We start from the raw sequence: 20,011 nt of genomic DNA on the forward strand, positions 1-20,011 counted from the left end.
TGTTCAGTCTCGAAGGTTGAAATCAAGGTGTGAGAAGGCTGAGTTCTTGTTTGGAGCTCAGGTTGTCTTCTGAGCTCAACCAGAGTGTTGCCAGAATTCTTTGTGCTGTGGAACTGAAGACTGTGTGTGTGTGTGTGTGTTTAATATTTACTTATTTTTGAGAGAGACTGAGAGAGAGAGAGACAGAAGCAGGGGAGGGGTAGAGAGAGAGGTGGGGACAGAGGATCCGAAGCAAGCTCTGCATTGACAGCAGAGAGCTTGATGTGGGGCTCGAACTCACAAACGGTGAGATCATGACCTGAGCCGAAATCAGACAACCAACTGAGCCACCCAGGCGCCCCGAAGACTGTGTTTTCTTGATGGCTCTCAACTAGGGCCCTTCTCAATCCTAGATGCAAACTCTGTTCCCAGCAACAGGACCTTATCTTCAACCTACAGCTTTCTCCGTGAAAATCAGCACAGTCTTTTCCACTTCGTAGTTCAGGCCCAGCCAGGACAATCTTGCTTTTGGTGAACCCCAAGGCAACTGTTCAGAACCTTAATTAAATCTGTGAAATCCCTTCTACAGTACAACATAACCACAGGAACTGTTTCCCCTATATTTTGCAACTGTTCTGTAAGCCTAAAATTATATTAAAATAATAAGTTAAAAATATGAACAGTGTTCCATGAAGGTTGATTGAGTTCAGAGAGCTAACGATTTGGAGCTAAACATTCCCACGGGGACGGGGTAAGTGCTTGGACGAGAGATTTGTCATTTGTCCTTTACAGGAAGTGACAGGAAATCTATGAAGGTAGATGAGGCCAGATATAAAAAGACATATGGCCAAATCTCCTTTCAATTTTGAACTCAGGCAAGATGGCTGGTGCTGGGAACCCTTTTCCCTTTGAGTTGTGGGCACAGAGGCCCGCATCCAGTGCTGGGGGAAGGGGTCTGGGGGAGCTAGGCAGGTTGTCAGATTCCCTGCTCAAAGAAGGACCAGATAGGGGCAGCCGAACTAGTTATGGAACCTGGAAGCAGTTCAGGGAAACTCGGGCAGAAGTTCATCTCTAGCGAGAGCCAGCATCTGGAATGGGCAGGAGATAGGGAGAGTGACTCACGGACTGACTCTGCCTTTGAGGTTCAAGGGCTGTTAGGCCTGGTTGGTGGGCTGTGTTAGTGGGAAGACAGTTAGTGGGAAGTCTTCCGGCCTCTTCCTGTCAGGGTTCACTCAGGACTGCACATGTGGGTGGTAGATGTTAACCAAATACTTGAGGAAAGAACAGGAGGAAACTGAGGCAGAGGAACAGTTGCTGAAACGTTCACTCAGGAAGAGTCAGACCCAACTGATCTCATCAGGTCTTTGACAAGTATATGGAGTTGTAGACACTGACTGACAGGTATTTCCAGCCTCACTGGCCTTTGACTCATTTATTTTATTACATTTATTATGTATGGATGAATGTTAGTACCATTATACGAATTAATTAAATACTATTGTTAATCGCTGTGTTCTGCTCGATGTCAAAAGGAGTATCAACAGGCTCTACTCCTCGATCTTTTTCCTAATGACACAATCCAGAAAGGGACAATCTCCAGGGTGGCATACCTCCACAGAGAGCCAGGCCCCAGTTTAGCTATCAGTAGAAGACCACCATTAGCTGTTTGCCGAGGAGGAGACGTAATGAAATGAGATTTGGAGTTGCATCACAGAGCGGGAAACGGAAGGACACAGATTGGTGCGCATCCTTCTTCCTGGCCATGCGACTCCTGCGTAGATTTTTAATGAGCTCTGGTTTTTTTTAAACCTCATTTCAGAAAGTTATGTTAGAAGCTTATTACATTTGTAGAAATTTCAGTCATACTCTCCTCTCACACAATGACAACGTATACATACACTATATATTTTGACCAGAGAATATTTGCATCATTTAAATGTTAACAACAACAACAAAAGGTCGGTCAAGTTTTTTTCGTGTGGAGAGCAAATATTCTTTTCTTTTGGTATTATTGGTTTCCTGTTATAACTGGAAAAAAAAAACAAAAAACAGGGCCTCATTGATCTCCTGCACACATTTTCGTCTCTTCAGCATCTTTAATGATTTTCAGTACAGTCTTTAAAATACATAAGGAGAGAGAAGAAGTCTACCTTAATGCGTTACAGGGCTCAGGAGTTTAACATTTTATTTAACCATTTAACTAATACCCTTAAAGTATTTTTTAATAAAAGGTTTATTGAGATGTAATTCACATACCATACAACTCAAGAATTTTTAGTATATTCACAGAATCAGGCTTCTAGTAGCATAATACATTTTAGAACACTTTCATCACCCCAGAAGAAACCTCATACTCTTTAGCCATTACTCCCCAGTCCAGCCCCCTTATCTCCACCAGCTTTCGGTGACTTTGAGTCTCCATTCTGTCTCAAAAGATTAGCTGATGCTGAGCATCTCATGTGAATGGAATCACATGATCCTGGGTCTTTAGTGACTCTTTTTATTCATTTGGTGTAATGTTTTCAAGACGTATCCATGTTTTAGCATTAGTACCTTTTTTTATATAACATTTGCACACAGGTGTTTGTTGTTTTTTTTTTTTTTTTTTGTGAACACCTTTTAAAATTTCTGTTGGGTATGGGGCGCCTGGGTGGCGCAGTCGGTTAAGCGTCCGACTTCAGCCAGGTCACGATCTCGCGGTCCGTGAGTTCAAGCCCCGCGTCGGGCTCTGGGCTGATGGCTCGGAGCCCGGAGCCTGTTTCCGATTCTGTGTCTCCCTCTCTCTCTGCCCCTCCTCCGTTCATGCTCTGTCTCTCTCTGTCCCAAAAATAAATAAACGTTGAAAAAAAAATTAAAAAAAAAAATTTCTGTTGGGTATAGACCTAAGAGTTGAATTGCTGAGTCATATGGAAACTCTATATTTAATTTGTGGAGAATGTGCCAGACTGTTTTCCAAAGTTGCTGCATTATTTTGCATTCTGCCTGTGCCATATGAGGGTCTCAGTTTCTCCACATCCTCACCAACACGTGTTATCATCTGTCTTTTGACAGATTGTAGCCATCTTCGTGAACGTGAGAGTGTATTTCGTTGTGGTTTTGATTTGCATTTCCCTAATGCCTAATGATGTTGAGCATCTCCTCATGTGTCACCGGACCTTTGTCTAACTTTGGACATAGGCCTATTCAGATGTTTTGCCCAATTAAAACATCATATTATTTGTATTTTTTGTTACTGTGTTGTAGGAGTGTTTAAATGTATTCTAGATAAAAATCCCTTATCAGATATGTGACTTGCAAAATTCTTCTCTCATTCTGTGGACTGTCATCATTTTTTGACAGGATTATTCATATGTCAAGGGTTTTAATTTTGATCACATATAACTTATATATTTTTTCTTTTTTTGCTTATATTTTTAGTCTCACACCCAAGAAATCATTACCTGATTCCAAGGTCACTGAGATTTAAGTCTCTGTTTTCTTCTACACCTTTTGTAGTATTTGCTCCTGCACTTACTTTTTTTTCTTTTTGTTTGTTTGCTTATTTATTGATTTATTTATTTTTAATTTACTTCCATGTTAGTTAGCATATAGTGCAACAATGATTTCAGGGGAGATTCCTTAATGCCCCTTACCCACTTAGCCCATCCCCCCCCCCCCACAACCCTTCCCATAACCCTCTGTTTGTTCCCCATATTTAAGAGTCTCTTATGTTTTTGTCCCCCTCCCTGTTTCTATATTATTTTTGCTTCCCTTCCCTTGTGTTTAACTGTTCTGTGTCTTAAAGTCCTCATATGAGTGAAGTCATATGATATTTGTCTTTCGCTGACTGACTAATTTCGCTTAGCATAATACCCTCTAGTTCCATCCACGTAGTTGCAAATGGACTCTTGCATTTACTTTTGAGACATTTTGAGTTAATTTTTGAATATAGTACAAGGTAGAAGTCCAACTTCACTCTTTTGCGTGTGGATATCCCGTTGTCCCACGGCTATTTTGAAAAGACTATTTCTCTATTGAATTGTTTTGGCATTCTTGTTGAAAATCAACTGGCCCTAAATGGAAACGTGGGATTTCTTTGTGGACTCAATTCTATTCCATTAATCTATGTGTCTATCCTTATACCAGCATCACACAGTTTTTATTACTGCTGTTTTGTGGTAAGTTTGGTAATTGGGAAGTGTGAAACCTGCAACTTTGTTCTTTTCAACCTTGTTTCGACTGTTTTGAGTCCCTTGAATTTCCATATTGATCAGCTTGTCAATTTCTGGAAAGAAGCCACTTGGGATTTTGATAATAGGGATTGTGTCACATCTACAGATTGATTTGTCATCTCAACAATATAGTCTTTGGATCCATGAAAATGGGATGTCTCTCCATTTTTTAAAGTCTGCTTTAATTACTTTCAACAATATTTTGCAGTTTTCAGAGTTAAGTTTTGCACTTCCTTTAAAAGTTTTGTTCTTAAGTATTTTGTTCTAGGAGTTTTCTTTTTTTAAACACATGGAGTTATATTTGTTTTTGGTGTGTAACATAATGATGCTATTTTAAATGAAAAATTTTTCTTAGTTTTGGTTAGTACTTTGCTACTGCATGGAAATACAACTGAATTTCTGTATATTCACCATGTATCTTACAACCCTGCTAAACTCCTTCATTAGCTCGAATAGGTTTTTTTTAGTGGGTCCATTAGGAGTCTCTTTATACAAGATCGTTCACCTGTAAGTAGAGAGTTTTTTACTTCCTCCTTTCCAATTTGGATGCCTGTCTTGCTTGCTCGCTCGGTTGCCTATTTTCCTATTTTTTCCTGGCTAAAACTTCCAGTACAATGTCGAATAGAAGTGGCTGGGCAAACATCTCTGTCTTCTTCATGATATTCAGAGAAAAGAATATAGTCTTTCATCATTATGTACGATGATCGCTTCGGGTTTTTCATAGATGCCCTTCATCAGGTTGAGGAAGTTCCCTTCGACTCCTAGTGTGTTGAGCATAGCCTTAAAACCCCAAGGGGAATGAACAAGAAGTCACTGCTTATTCAAACTTTACTGCTTAAAATGTATATGAATGGCTAGGGATGATTCTGACCCCCTACATTTACTACAGGCTGCTTTTCACCAAAACTCTACAAGGCTATCTGTCACAGGGCTAAGGAAGGAAGTTGAATTGTGAAGTCCGCATGAGTAACACCGGCAGGCCGGAGAGCAGGGGCAATCTAGAGGCTCAGCTCTGCAGATCCACAGCAGGAGAGGGGTCTGTGGGGACCAAATGCTGGGAGCGTGCAGTTAGGATGGCATACCCCAGTCCTCGACGCATGTGAAGGGGTGGTAATTTCACCCTCCTCTGGGGAAGCTGCTTGCCATTGTCTCCAGCATAACCCTAACTTAATAGTGGTTCCCCCTAATGAATAATTCTGAATGAGCAGATAAGCTTGGAGTATATATTGGGTAAACTTTCATTTCTTATGGGTGGTTCAATTTGTTTTTTTCTTTTTTTACTTCGAATTTTGTTATTCTTTCCTCTCCTCCCCCCCCCCCTTTTTAACATAAGAGAGTCTTTAAAAAGCTCATAGATGAGGAACATTTTGTTTGTAGCACAGTGTTTCTGCTTTCTCAGTTAATTTGAAAACGGGACAACTGGAAACAAGAAGCATATAACATTGGACTGGCTCCATGTATCACTGCTCCAGCTAGTTTAAGAAACAGAAGCAGCGGCGCCTGGGTGGCTCCGTCGGTTAAGCGTCCGACTTCAGCTCAGGTCATGACCACAACGGTTCGAGTCCCGCGTTGGGCTCTGTGCTGTTGGTTCAGAGCCTGGAGCTTGCTTCAGATTCTGTCTCCCTCTCTCTCTGCCCCTCCCCCACTCACTCTCTGTCTCTATCAAAAAATGAATAAGGTTATATATATATATATATACATGTGTATATATATATATACACACATACGCTCGTGTGAATCCGATGTGTGTGTGTGTAACAGAAAGGTGACGTTCTGTTTCTCACCCACAGTTGGGCTGACATGTGCAGTGAGTGGGAGACAAACTTCAAATGCAACCTGCCCAATGGTATTTGATATATATATATATGATATTTGATATATTTGATATATGATATATTTGATATATATATTTGATAAAAATTTTTTTCAGAAGATAATTGGTTTAGCTGATGAAAGTGATTCTTTTTGAATGGGAAAGGGTCTCAGCTATTACCCTCCCTAAATGAAATAGGCCTAAGATTCTTTCATTTTCTCGACAGATTCTCTGCTACTCCTCTCATTTGAATCACTTTATGAGTTCGGGAATGAAGTGCCTAATTCTGACAGCTCGCCATTGGCATACGAAACAGATCAGATATAACAAAAATCGCTCATGTTCCCACAGGAGACTGAGACATTGTTGACTGTCTCCCAGGGGATGTGAAAATATTCAGACCTTAGAATTTTCTTCTAACTTTCACAGAAGTGAAAGCTCATTTATTATTTTTCGATGGCCGCCTTGACGTCCTCTACGCTCGTGTGAATCCCATGTGTGTGTGTGTGTAACAGAAAGGTGACGTTCTGTTTCTCACCCACAGTTGGGCTGACACGTGCAGCGAGTGGGAGACGAAACTTCAAATGCAACCTGCCCAATGGTATTTGATTCCTAGCTTCGTATATGCCCCTTTCTACGCTCTTATACGCCTGGGATGCTTCGTGTGTGCCTGGAGTTGCAGGAGGTTAGGATGTTAGCTTGGGAGAATGCACCAGATTTAACAACCCAGGCATTTGTTCAAAGGGACTAGCCCTGGCCCTCTGCCTCCTGCTGTCCCCTCCCTCAGCCCGTCCTCTTCAGATCTTCAGATGCATCATGTTGGAATCTCTACGTGTCACCCAGAGGGTCTGTGTCCTTAACAGGCATCCTCGGATGATTCGGAAGGGTAGATCAGTTAGGAACTGATCTTGTCCAATCTGTTTCATGGGAGAGGAGACAAGGCTCAGCCATGCCTGGTGTTAGAATCCCAGATGGTCAGGAAATGGGACAGAGGTTATCAATGAAGTGCTAAGACCTGGGTTCAGAGTTTTGCCCCTTCCCCACTGCCCCGGGGTGGGGGTGGGGGTCCTCAACTTCTGAGTCCGCAACTTCTCCCTCTGCAGAGTCTTACTTTTCTCACCCCCTCGACCATGCTGATCACCAGGCAAAGAAGAAAGAGTCTAGAGTCCTGATTGGGGAACATTTTCCAGTGGGAGAAATTGAAACAAAAAAAATTTAATGTTTATTTATTTTTTTCAGAGACAGAGACAGAGCGTGAGCAGGGGAGAGGCAGAGAGAGAGAGAGGGAGACACAGAATCCGAAGCAGGCTTCAGGCTCTGAGCTGTCAGCACGGAGCCCGACGCGGGGGTCAAACTCACAGACCGTGAGATCATGATCTGAGCCGAAGTCGGATGCTTCACGGACTGAGCCACCCAGGCGCCCCTCCAGTGGGAGAAATTTTTTAAGGTCAGAATTGCTAAGAATGAATTCAGTGTAACAATAATATAATAACACCTCTGTCCCTGGAAGCCTTGTCTGAACTAGTTTTCCCCCAAAGCGTAAGTTGCCAATGATACTATTTTTCAGGTGCATTTCATTTTGAACGATAAGGATTTGTTGTCATTCTCACGATGAGACAGCAGCCCTCCTAGGGACGGACGCTGGGAAGGACCTCAGGTTGAAGCCTCTGAGTCAGGCACATGGGCTCCCAGACCGCCCTGAAATGCTTGTTTCCACGAACCTTTTTAACTGACTTACTCTTCACATTCTATGAAAACACCTGGAACCAAAGCAAAACAAAAGAAAACAAAGTCATTTGTGTTTAGCTTACTGCTCAAACTGCCCAGTTTAAGTGCGCCCCAGGGGGGGTCCTTATTTATCCTGTTTCCTTTAGTAGGAGGGCAAAAACTTGCTTGACCACTTGAATATCAAACATTGCCAATTTATAAATGTTTATTTAGCTGCAGGTAATGATTTTAACTTAGGTAGTAGAACGTTATGAAAATTCTGTATCAGACAGTTTGGTTGTTTCTCTAATTGACTGAATACAATCTCTACTGTGCAATAAATCTCGTAAATACCTACGACAAGTGCTGGTCTCCTCTGAATGACTCATCCATAAACTGTACTGGATATAAAGCTAAAATTAAAATCTCTTAGTATTCTTAAGTAGGTGATTAATTGACACACTTTAAGTTGACTGATTTGGAAGCAAAAAGGTTATCCCGATTCTCATTACCTGAGAAGAATATACTGGTACCGTAGCTACAGGCAAATAGGCTTTTTCTCCAAAGGGTAGTGTAATTCATATGGATTGGTGAGGGGCACCTGGGTGGCTCAGTCGGTTAAGTGTCTGACTTTCAGGTCATGATCTCGTGGTCCGTGGGTTCGAGCCCCGCGTCGGGCTCTGTGCTGACAGCTCAGAACCTGGAGCTTCCTTCCGATTCTGTGTCTCCCTCTCTCTCTGCCCCATCCCTGCTCACGCTCTGCCTCTGTCTCTCAAAAATAAATATAAAAATTACAACCATATGGATTGGTGAGATGGGATGGGAGGAGGCAGCAGCAGGCGGACCAAGAGGTCTGCACGTGTGACCTCAGATTCCTGTGATCATTGTCCAGTCCCCCCTTTCGAATGGATATCCAAATGCGAGCCTTGCGACATTTCTCTGAAGTCGGAGTGGGGCCGTCTGCTCTTCTGCGATAGTAAAACACTTTACCTGTTTTCATGTTTTCGTTTGAGTCTAGCTGACCCACAGGGGTGCATTAGTTTCAGGGGTACGACACAGCGATTCAGCTTCTCCGTGTGACGCTGTGGGCAGCACGAGTCTGGCGACCATCAGTCAACGCGCAACGCGATTACCGTATCATCGACTGTATTATTCCCCATGCCGTGTCTTTCTTCCCCAAGGCCAATTCATTCCATACCCGGAAGCCTGTGTCTAGGAGTGGGGCAAGTTGGACAGGTACAAATCAACAATTCCTAGTCACTGGCTACCCGAGGAAGGTGCCGGGTCTATTTTCAATTCCATGTACATTCTCTGCGAGACTCCGCAAAGTTGTGTACAATTGAGAATGTCCGGAATTCACAGAAGTTTTTGATATGGGCTGCTCTACTTTGCTAGATGTACAATAGAGCCCATCAGGGCCTCAAGATATGAAGAATGGATGAAAGTAACAAGGTAACATACGCGGTAATGCAGACTTTTTGCATCGTAAGGGCTGTTTCCGATATAAATTATTAAAAAAGCGGTTCTTAATGTTTTCCTAGAGAAGGGATCTCTAACATAGTTGTGATGAATGAAAGTATTTCAGATCAACAATCAGAGCACATAATACCAGGGAAAACAAAGCACGTGCTAGAACAGAAACCAGTTGACAGTAACTTTAAATTGTTCACTGTCGCATCTTTAGAGCCCAAGCAAAGTCTCATGTATAATAGGTAAAAATAAAGTCTTTGAATAATTATGGATGATAATAAATATTAAGGTTTCATATAATTATGGAGGCTTTTAAAAATATGGAACTCTCAGGGCACTTGGGTGCCTCCGTCGGTTAGGCGTCCGACTTTGGTTCAGGTCATGATCTCATGGTTCGGGAGTTTGAGCCCCGCGTGAGGCTCTGTGTTGACAGCTCAGAGCCTGGAGCCTCCTTCGGATTCTGTGTCTCCCTCTCTCTCTGCCCTTCCCCTACTCACGCTCTCTCTCTCTTTCTCTCAAAAACAAATAAACATTAAAAAACTTTATAAAAATAACATGAAAGGAGCAGCTTATATCCTTTGAGAAATTATATGCACACTAGAAGTATGCACTCACCAAATGAAGATACTACTCGCTCATCAAGGATGCAAACTGTCTTTACTTTTGTATTTCCCCCTAAACACTCCTTCCGGACAGGAGACACTGCCTCTGAAGAATTCACAGCCTCGGAGAGCAGACAGTCGAGAACCAATTACCATGCCCTGATGTGGCGAATGCTTTCAGAACCCAGGGGAGGGAACTCTCTGAAGGTAAATATGAAGCAGCAATTTCTCCTTAGACAAATGGAAGCGGAGATTATAATAGCCCAAATGGAACACTGTTCATATGTAAATACTGAGTTATGTGAAGTTGAACAGTTGTCCAGGAACGCTGAGTGAGGGCAGGTGGCTTAAGGGTACTTCCGTTCCGCTTGTTTTCCAAGTTCTCTCTCCGTGAGGCCGGAATGTGAAGTCGTTGGACTGAGGTGCTGAATGAGGAATGGAGTACAGTGTGTTGAGGACCAAGAGAATGTGGTGTGGACACTGTTAAAAAGAAACGACAGTCTCAAAATGGCGTCAGTTAGGTTAAGGCCCTAGGTCAATAAACCAAGACTTAATATCTAACTGCAGTTATAATCCTCAGAAATGTCACCTTTAGCCAGTCAATGTGGGAATTTTCTGGTCACACTAGGAAATTACTGATGGATGCCTTCCATTCCTGTTAGGAGGGTAACCTTACCTAAAACAATAGATTCTTTGATAATAATTTCCTTTATCCTGCTCCCTCTCTACCTTAACCTTTCTTTTTCTGTAGCCCTTTGGAGCTCCCCTCAACCTGCTAGACGGCTCATTGTCTGACTCATGAATCGATGAAGAAAGCCGATTAGATCTTTAAAATGTACTTGGTTGAATTTTCGTTATTTAACACCGCTCACATACGCACGCAACTCACCAGGTCGGTCTGCGTGTGCATTTTCCTTCCAAGGTTCCCATTCCTAAATTTTCCATTAACTTGTCTCTGAATTGTTCCAATTACAACCCAGTGTGAACGGTGCACAACCCTGAGATGCATAACAGGCCAATTGGTGTTATTCCATTAGTTTTTCTACTTCCTATTGCACAAAGTTCTCAGTGACATTCCCACAAATGTACCGAATTTTCAAGGAATAATTTCCCATGGCAAAAAACCAGCTTCATCTCTTGATGAAAAGTAGTTCACTTTTTGCTGGTAAGATGCATGCAAAGGAACATCGGTAGTTTGAACTGTATTTCATAACCAGGGGGTAGAGGTCACAGTCCTCATATGTGTTTGACTGCCACCACTTAGGATAAATTTGTGCATGATTTCTATGGAAGCCAAAGATGGATATAAGAGCCCCATTTGGGAGAAAAGAAAACTGGTTAGCATTTGTCCCCGGCATTTTGCATATTTCCTACATCCTATTGAACTATTCACTCTGAGGCCAAGTTCATAAAAGAAATGTGATTGCGGATATATGCACATGCGATAACGTGACAAAATCATGTATGGAACCATAGGCGCCAACCTAAATATAGCGATGATTGTGAGGGAGTTAAAGAAAGAAGGAAGAGAAGGTTTGGCAATTGGATGGGGTCGTTAGCATTTAATATTTTCTTTCAGAAACACAGAAAGAGCTCGTGAGTGTGGCACAACATTGCTCTCGTAGGTCTCAGAAATACTATTTTATGACCGTTCAGCACATTTGATACACTTCATAATTAAGAAACAAAATCTTCGGTTTTGAAATAAATAAAACCACAAGATGGTGGTGAGGAAAAAAACATGAACATTATCCATCACGAAGACTTTATGTATCAATTAAAAATAATAATATCATGCAAATTCATCACAGTCTGAAAGCTGTTTGCAGAAAACAAAGTAGGAAGACAAAATCGGTTTAAAAAGCAGCATACCTCTTGGAGTCATCTGTTTTTCACTTTATCTGCAGATATCCTAATGGACTAGAATACTTGCCCAGATAGACCAAAAGTGTTCCCACTGATTTGTGTTAAAACAGGTACGCGTTTTAAGTAACCGAGTTTGTGCACTGATCAATTCCTTTCCAATACAGGCTTAGGTCATATTCTTGTTTCCCAGGACTTTGTCGGTAGACCCTTGAACTATTAGAGGCTGACGGGACATGTCATACTGTTCAACTGTATATGGTGGCCAGGCTAAACGTGTGTTTAATCTATGATTAAGTCGAGAAAGTGTTGGCAATATTCCTACAAGGTCCTATGTGAAATGTATGGCTGTTTAAAAATTCAGCTGTATTGGGAGCCTGAAGTCAGTGTATGACAGGGGCTTCTGAAAAGGGGTAAATGGTTTCGGGTGACCATCCGCTCCTGCTGTGAGCAGGGCCAGTGTGGCATTCTGCCACCTGAGGAAGGGCAGGTTGCTTCTGTCTGCAGCTGATCGGTCCGCTGAACCACATGGCAGGCAATGAAGTTGTTCATAGTTCCGTATGAGAGGCAGGCTTCCGCCCAGTGGCTGAATTTAAGACGATGTAGTTGAGGATTCAGAAAGTCCAGAAAGGATCCCAGGGAGTTAAATGTTATATTAGAATCAATCTACCCATTGGATAAACTAAAGTGTTTAAAAGTTAGTACATACTTTGCAAAAAAATAATGTCATATGTTTAACATTAATATTGTTTATTCAAGTTAGTCATTGCTAATAGACAGAAAATTCTGAGGGTTACCGAAAACAAACCTAGATTTTTTTTCTCCCAGTATTGTTCTACAACAATTAGTGAGAAGCATTCCGTTTTATAATAAATGTTATAACAAACCTGATCCCTTTAGTCTGAATTTTAGCAAATTTTGAAATTGCTCAAAATTTAGAAAAGTCTTGAAAGGTTTCACTGTTTTAATGCCATTGCTGTCCTTCCTCTATCCCAGAGCAAACCTCACAGACTGTCCCAAGTCATTGATTCCTGGTGTTTGGTAAGGATTGAAAACCCTGTAATCCAGGGACTAACGATTCGATACAATAACATAGAAGATAGTATTGATGTGAGCACCAAAAAGCTATCGATTGACTCAAAGTGCTTCTGACTTTTACGGGGAAATTTTTCAAATTCAGTTTTACCCGTGAAAGATGAATCGCTATGGAACTTGCCTTCTCTCCGCAAACCACTAGAAAATCATTCAGACAAACAAGAAGAAGAAGAAGTATTTTTATTCGGACAAGAGGCAGTGCAAGACTGAGAGGAGGGAAACAAGCAAGGTGAACCCTATCATGGTTCCAGTTGACCATCTGAGGTGACCTTCAGGCCTCCTGCATGGGCAGGAAACCCAGACAGAGTGGAGGAGAAGAGGACCAGAATCCAAGGAGGGCGAGGAAGCTAGAATTCGAGGGGGAAAGTTCGGGGTAGGTGGTAGGTCACCAGAGAGGAGGCTCTGGAGAGTGACAGAGGGATCCTCTTGAGGCTTTGACAGATATTGACAGAATCACCAGCGCACCTGACACTACTATAACACTGGATGTTAACTGTCTGGAATTAAAATAAAAACATAAAAAGAAAAAGGACCACCAAACAATGTTAGCTCAGAGAGTTCTCGGAGCTTCCACGGGGCTGGGAATGTTCCCCGGGGCTGGGAACTGTCCACGTCCGCAGAAGCTGGGGTGAATAAGCTTTGTAAAACAAGAGGGCTGATTAGAATTCTCATCCAAGGTATCAGTCAGTCTGAGCAGCCCCCATAGACTGGGGGGCTTAAACAACAGAAATCAATTCTCTCACAATTCTGGAGGTTAGAAGTCCAGGACCAAGTTTCAGCAAGGCTTGGATTCTGGTGAGGGCTCTCTTCCTGGCTTGCAGAGGGTGACCTTCTCCTTATGGCCTCACATGGTCTTCCTTTGGTGGGTGTGTAGGGAGACCGATCTCTTTTCTCTTCTTATAAGGCCACCAAACCTATTAGGTTAGGACTCCACCCTTATAACCTCACTCATATCTCCTAAAAGCCCTAACTCCGAATACAGTCACTGTGGGGGGTTAGGGCTTCAATATAAGAGTTTGGTGGAGGGAGGAGGCATAATTCAGTCCATAGCACTCTCTATTAGGGCTAATTAATTCTGGAGTAGTTTAGACTGCCCTGCCCTGTCTAAACAAAGGTTTAAAACAAGCATCAAGGGAATTGATCGATTCCCCAAGTAACATATCTGCATGCCAAAATACATCTTTTCAAGAGAATAAAACAAAATCCAGTACTCAAAAACATCTAATTCACAACGCCCGGCATTTTGTCTAAAATTATCAAGCACACAAAGAAGCAGGAAAATTAACCTGTAACCAGGGGAAAATCAATAGTCAAAAGCAGATTCAAAAATGACAATGATGATGGGACTTGCTCGTGAGGATGTCAAAGCCAGTTTTATGAACCTGATCACTATGTGCTCAGTGACCTGCCGGAAGCATGAATATGATAAGGAGAGGCATGGGACATGTAAGATACTCGAGTGGAACTTGTAGAAATGAAAAAAGCAACACTTAAAATGAAAAACCACAGTGGATGAGATTAATAGCAGATTAGAAGAAAAAATCAGTGATCTTGAAGATATAGCAGTAGAATGTATCTAAAATGAAGCACAGAGAAGGGGGAAAAAAGCTGTAAAAGATTAGTGACCTGTGGAACAACGTCCGACAACCTGTCATACATGTGATGGGGTCTCAGAAAGGAGTGGCGGTGGGGGGGGGGGGAGTGCTGGCGGTGGGGGGGTTGGGTGGAGGGAGCAAAAATTACTTGAACAAGTAATTACTGAAAACTTTCCAAGTTGAATGCATAAAATAGATCCACAGATCTGAGAAGCTCGATTAGCGCCAGGCGGAATAAACACAAATAAAATCACCAAGGCACGTCATAATCAAATTGCTGAAAACATGTGTTGAAGAGAAAATATTAGCAGTGGCCAGAGGGGAAAAAAAGACACATTATGCATAGCAGAATAAAGAAAAGAAGAATAACCAATTTCTCTTCAGAAGCAATTCACGCCAGAAAACACTGGAACAACATTTTTAGCGTACTGACAATAAAACCGTCAACTTAGAATGACAGACTTGCAAAGCGGAAGTGCAATAAAGATCCTTCAGACAAACAGAAATTGAAAGACGTCATTATTAGCAGACTTGAAACACAAGAAATGTTAAGAAGTTGTTTAGGCAGTCAGAGAATAATGCCAGATGAACATTTGCATTTATACAAAGGAATGAAGAGTACCAGAATGGTAAGTATATGGATATATATAAAAAATATTTCCCCCCACTTTTAAATCTCTTTAAAGTACAATCAGGTATTTCAAACAAAATAATAACCAACCACCATGTACTGTCTGGCTTATGCTTCATATATAAAAACATGTATGAGAAAATAACATCAAAGCCAGGAGTGGGAGGGGTGCCTGGGTGGCTCAGTCCATTAAGCGTCCGACTTCGGCTCAGGTCATGATCTCCCGGTTGGTTCATGGGTTTGAGACTCGCATCGGGCTCTGTGCTGACAGCTCCGAGCCTGGAGCCTGCTTCGGACTCTGCGTCTCCCTCTCCCTCTGCCCCTCCCTCACTCATGGTCTGTCTCTCTCAAAAATAAATAAGCATTAAAAAAATATTTTAAATACAAAAAAAGCCAGGAGTGGGAAATGGAAGCCAAATGCTACAAAGCTCTTACACTAAACATAAAATGTGTTTTGAGCTTATTTATTATATTTTAAGCTTATTTATTTATTTTGAGAGGGAGAGAGAGCACGAGTGGGGAAGGGGCAGAAAGAGAGGAAGGGAGAGAATCCCAAGCAGGCTCCGCACTGTCAGCACAGAGCTTGATCCCATGACCCTGGGATCAAGACCTGAGCCATGGGGCATATCCACTAAATTAGACCATCCACTTAGGGCCTAAAGCAAATTTTAATGTTAGAAACCCCAAACACTTAAAAACTAAACATCACAAGACTAAATAAACCACGGGTCAAAAAAGCAATCGCAATTAGAAAATATTCTAACCTAAGGAAAGCGAGAACTTTACAAGATCCCAAATTTTGCGGGCTACAGCTGAAACAATGCTCAGAAAGAAATTTATAGCATAAACGCTTTTGAAAACATTAAAGGTTTTAAATCGGTGATATCAGTTTTCACTGGACGAGAAAAATAAAGCACCTTAAATTTAAAATAAGCAGAAGAGGGGAGCCCGGGTGGCTCAGCCAGTTAAGCGTCCAACTCTTGGTTTCAGCTCAGGTCATGATCTCATGGTGCGTGAGTTTGGGCCTGTGTCAGGCTCCACACAGGCAGCGCGAACCTGCTTGGGATTCTGTCTCTCTCCCTCTCTCTCTCTACTCCTCCCCCACTTGCACTGTCTCTGTCTCTCTCAAAATAAGTAAATAAGCTTAAAAAAATGAATAAAGGAAGCAGGAGAAAATAAATGGTAAAGATAAAAGTGTAAAACCATAAAACGGAAAACGGACAAGAAACAGAGAAGATTCATGAAAGCAAATGCCATTTTTTTTAAATATGAAAAAAATTGATAAATTTTAGCTAGACTGATCAAGGAAAAAAGAGAAAAGAGGAATTTCTAACATCAGGACTGAAAAAGATGACTTCACCACAGGACTAGGAGATTAAAGGGGTAACATGGAATATTATAAAACAATAGGCCAATAAATTCAATAACTTAGAAAAACAGATTTCTTAAAAATACAAAATCATGCTCATTAAAGTCAAAATACATTGAATATCTGCCTATCTATTTAAAAATAGACTCATAGTTTAAAATCTTTCTAGAAAGAAACTCTAGACCATAGTGACCCCAGTGATGATTCTACTAAATATGGAAGGAAGAAATAATATTGATTATATGCATACTTTTCAGAAAACTTAAAAGAAGAGAGTATTTCCCAAATCTGTTAATGGAGCCAATATTAACCTATACCAAAACCAAGCAAAGGCATTGCAAATAAAGAAAATTATAGGTCAATATCTGTTATGAAAACAAACTATGAAAATCCCTAAGAAAACATCAGCAAATTGAATTCAGCAATATACAGAAGGAATAATCGTGACTGTGGAGGGTTTATCTGAGGAATAGAAGTTTGATTTAACATTAAAAATTCAATCACTATAATTCACTCAGTCAGCAGATTTCTAAACATGTGATTATCTCAATAGATGCAGAAGAAAGCATTTGACAAATTAAACCAGTGCTCAGAAAATTAGGAATAGTAGGAAACTTCCCCAAACTGATGAAGTGTATTTATCCAGTCAAATGCTCCACAATAATGTGTAGTGTTTTACAAAATCTTTTGACATTAGTCCAAAATGTTTCAACCACTCTCATGGTCAAGGGCACATCCATCAGAAGCAGTTGCGGCCCTCTGATAGAAGGGGCAGATTTTGAGGGAAGTTGAGACTTTTAATAATACTTCAAAAAGTGTTTCTCTTAACAAATGTCTCTCTAACTGACCTTCCTCCTCAGGCACCAACATGTGTTTTTTAAAAATGCCATTATGGGGGTGCCTGGGTGGTTCAGTCGGTTAAGCGTCCGATTTCGGCTCAGGTCATGATCTCGCGGTCCGTGAGTTCGAGCCCCATGTCGGGCTCTGTGCTGATCTCTCAGAGCCTGGAGCCTGTTTCGGATTCTGTGTCTCCCTCTCTCTCTGACCCTCCCCCGTTCATGCTCTGTCTCTCTCTGTCTCAAAAATAAATAAACGTTAAAAAAAATTTAAAAAATAAATAAAATAAAAATAAAAATGCCATTATGGCCCTGCCCCTAATTTCAGTGGGATTTCAGAAAGCAGAAGGGGTACGCTATCCCAGGAGGCATCATATTGGGCAGATGGAACCCTGGAGGACTGCCAAAATTATGCTACAGTAGACAGCTTTCCACTTTCTTATGAATATTGTTTATAAAATGAACACATTCTTTTTTTTGGAACATAGCATTTACCTCCGAAGAGGTGATTTGACAAGTACAAGACAGTAATCATAGTTTTCTCTCTTGCCTATTTATTTGAGGCTTGACCTTTTGGACCCCTGACCCGTTTCTAGAATGTTTTCAAGTAATGCTTTTACATACACTCAGTAGAACTGCTTTTTCTTGGAACCCAATTTTCAATGGGTCTTGATGGCCTTTGGTCATAAGGTTGGCCCGTGACCAGACTCTTCGTTCGACGCGCCCACCATCTGCTCTTTACAGTACGTGCAATTCACTTGTTCTGGAAGCCACCAGCTACGTGAACTCAACTAGTTTCCCAAATCATTGGCCGGTCGTTTTCTGCATTTTCATTCAGCATGGCATTTAACAGAAATAAATTATCCGTTTCTGTGTGCAAAGAAGACCTTTATTTTTATCTTTATTATAGCATCTCTGTCATTCTGTCTTCAGTCAAATCAAGTTGTTTGCAGACCTGCCTCAGCATGAGACTATCAATGCCTCCAGGGTACGACTGTTCCTCGTTCATTATTATATCTCTGATATACTACGGTGCCTAGTATCTATCAGACGTGGCTTAAATATGGCATATTGTGGATGAATAACTTTCACTTCATGAAAGGGCAGGAAAATCTGAGGGCCTTGGGAATGCCCGTGGAGATGTGTCTGAAGTTTTGTAGGTGGGAAGAAGAACATGAAAAGGTGTTGTTAATGCCTGTGTTTGAAGGAAAGGACGAGAGCACATTGAGCTACCAGTGGGAAGGGGTGGGGGGGAACCCGTGCTATTTCCAAACCGTGGAAATGAACAAGAGCTGGGAGCATTCCAGCAAGAGGAACTTGGTGGGTGACCCGAACAGAGATGCTTCAGAAGTAGGAAGAAGGTTGTCTCTGTTAGGTTGACGAGGGTCTCCTTGAAGAGCTGCACAAGGCGAGCCCTCCGGGTTCACTTTCAGCCCTGCTCCTTCCTCAGGCGGCAGGGGTGAGGTGCTAGCCTGCCCCAGGGACGCTGGGCACCTCTGTAATTCACACCTGCTAGCTCCGAAGCCCGGGGCCCGGGGTGAGGCGAGGCTTCCGGTGCAGAACGGAACCGGAAGCTAGAGACTGCCAGGAGAGGGAAAGGTTGAAAACTCAGGCCACGATAGTCTCAAAGCCAAGGCTTACGGTCAGGTCAGGGCATGGACTTTGTGGTCAGACGGCTCTAGGTTGACTCGCATCCCACTGCCTCGTAAATCTGGACCTGAAGCCTGTGCCCTGCGCCTTCCTTTCTTCGTGTGTAAAATGAGACAAAACCGGTGCGCAGTAGGCGCTAAATGTTGACCTAATTATTTTCACGTGACTGGTATTACGTGGAACGGCAAGACTGGACTGAAGAGGAGCGGGTTCCGGGGCAGGAGGGTCGGGTGGCCAGGCGCCCAGCGACACGACTAGTTTAGCCGCAGCCACGGGTCAACAGATTCAGGAGGGCTCGGGGATTCCACGTGGCCTGGGTTGCTATCAGCTCAGACCCAGAGCCCACATCAGTTCAAGCTGCAAGGTAGTGGTTCGGTCTAGCAGCCGGACGGCATGGAGGGGCGCACGGGGACCTGGGGGCCGTGTTCCCTGCTGGCTTTGCGTCCCGGCTGCCCGGTGCGCTACAAACGCGCCGACGGCTTTGCGTGGGATTTTACTCATTTTCCTTTGCGTGCATTATGCAAGTTCCTCCTGGAAAATGCTCATCTCCCGAGAACAGCGGGGATAGAGAAGTGGCAGGACGGAGGCCCTGGATTTGCTGAATAGGGGGAGCGGCCTCCCAAAAGGGCAAGAGTGTTCTTTTCACCCCAGCCCTGCTCTCTGAAGCGGAATCAAAGAATTGCCAAGAGACGCGTGGCCTGGGCTGTGTTGGGCCTGAGCGATTGCGTGGTCCGGTCTTCTTAGAAGGGCAATAAAACGACACCTAAGGGTCTGTTTCAGCGTCGATACCTCCACGGATGTTTTCAAATACAGGGAGAAAAAAAAAAAGGATTTTTGTCGTACCGTGTTTCCCAAAACCCTGCCGCTGCTAGAACCAGCTAGAGAGCAGGTAGGCTGGGGGCCTGGTTTTGTGGGAGCCTTCTGCTTGGAGCCAAGGAAATCTCTTGGAGCCTCAAGAGCCGCACAGGGCTGCTGAAAACAGCGGGTGCCCGGGGAGATCTGGGGCCTGGGTTTCACGGGAGCCGGACAGGAGCCTGGTGCTGGGGGGCCCCTGGGTCTGCCAGGGCACCTGTTGCTGTGGTAAAATCCTAGGGCTGCAGGATCCTCTTGGGCTCACCTGAGCTGGCGGGTGCGGGGCGAACCGGGGGCCTGAGGACACAGCAGCTCTCCAGGAGCCACCTCGGGTCACG

This window comes from Lynx rufus, unplaced genomic scaffold (assembly GCF_022079265.1).
Source record: "Lynx rufus isolate CCGP_SWC_20201006 ecotype Redwood Valley unplaced genomic scaffold, mLynRuf1.p SCAF_12, whole genome shotgun sequence".
Lineage (NCBI taxonomy): Eukaryota > Metazoa > Chordata > Mammalia > Carnivora > Felidae > Lynx > Lynx rufus.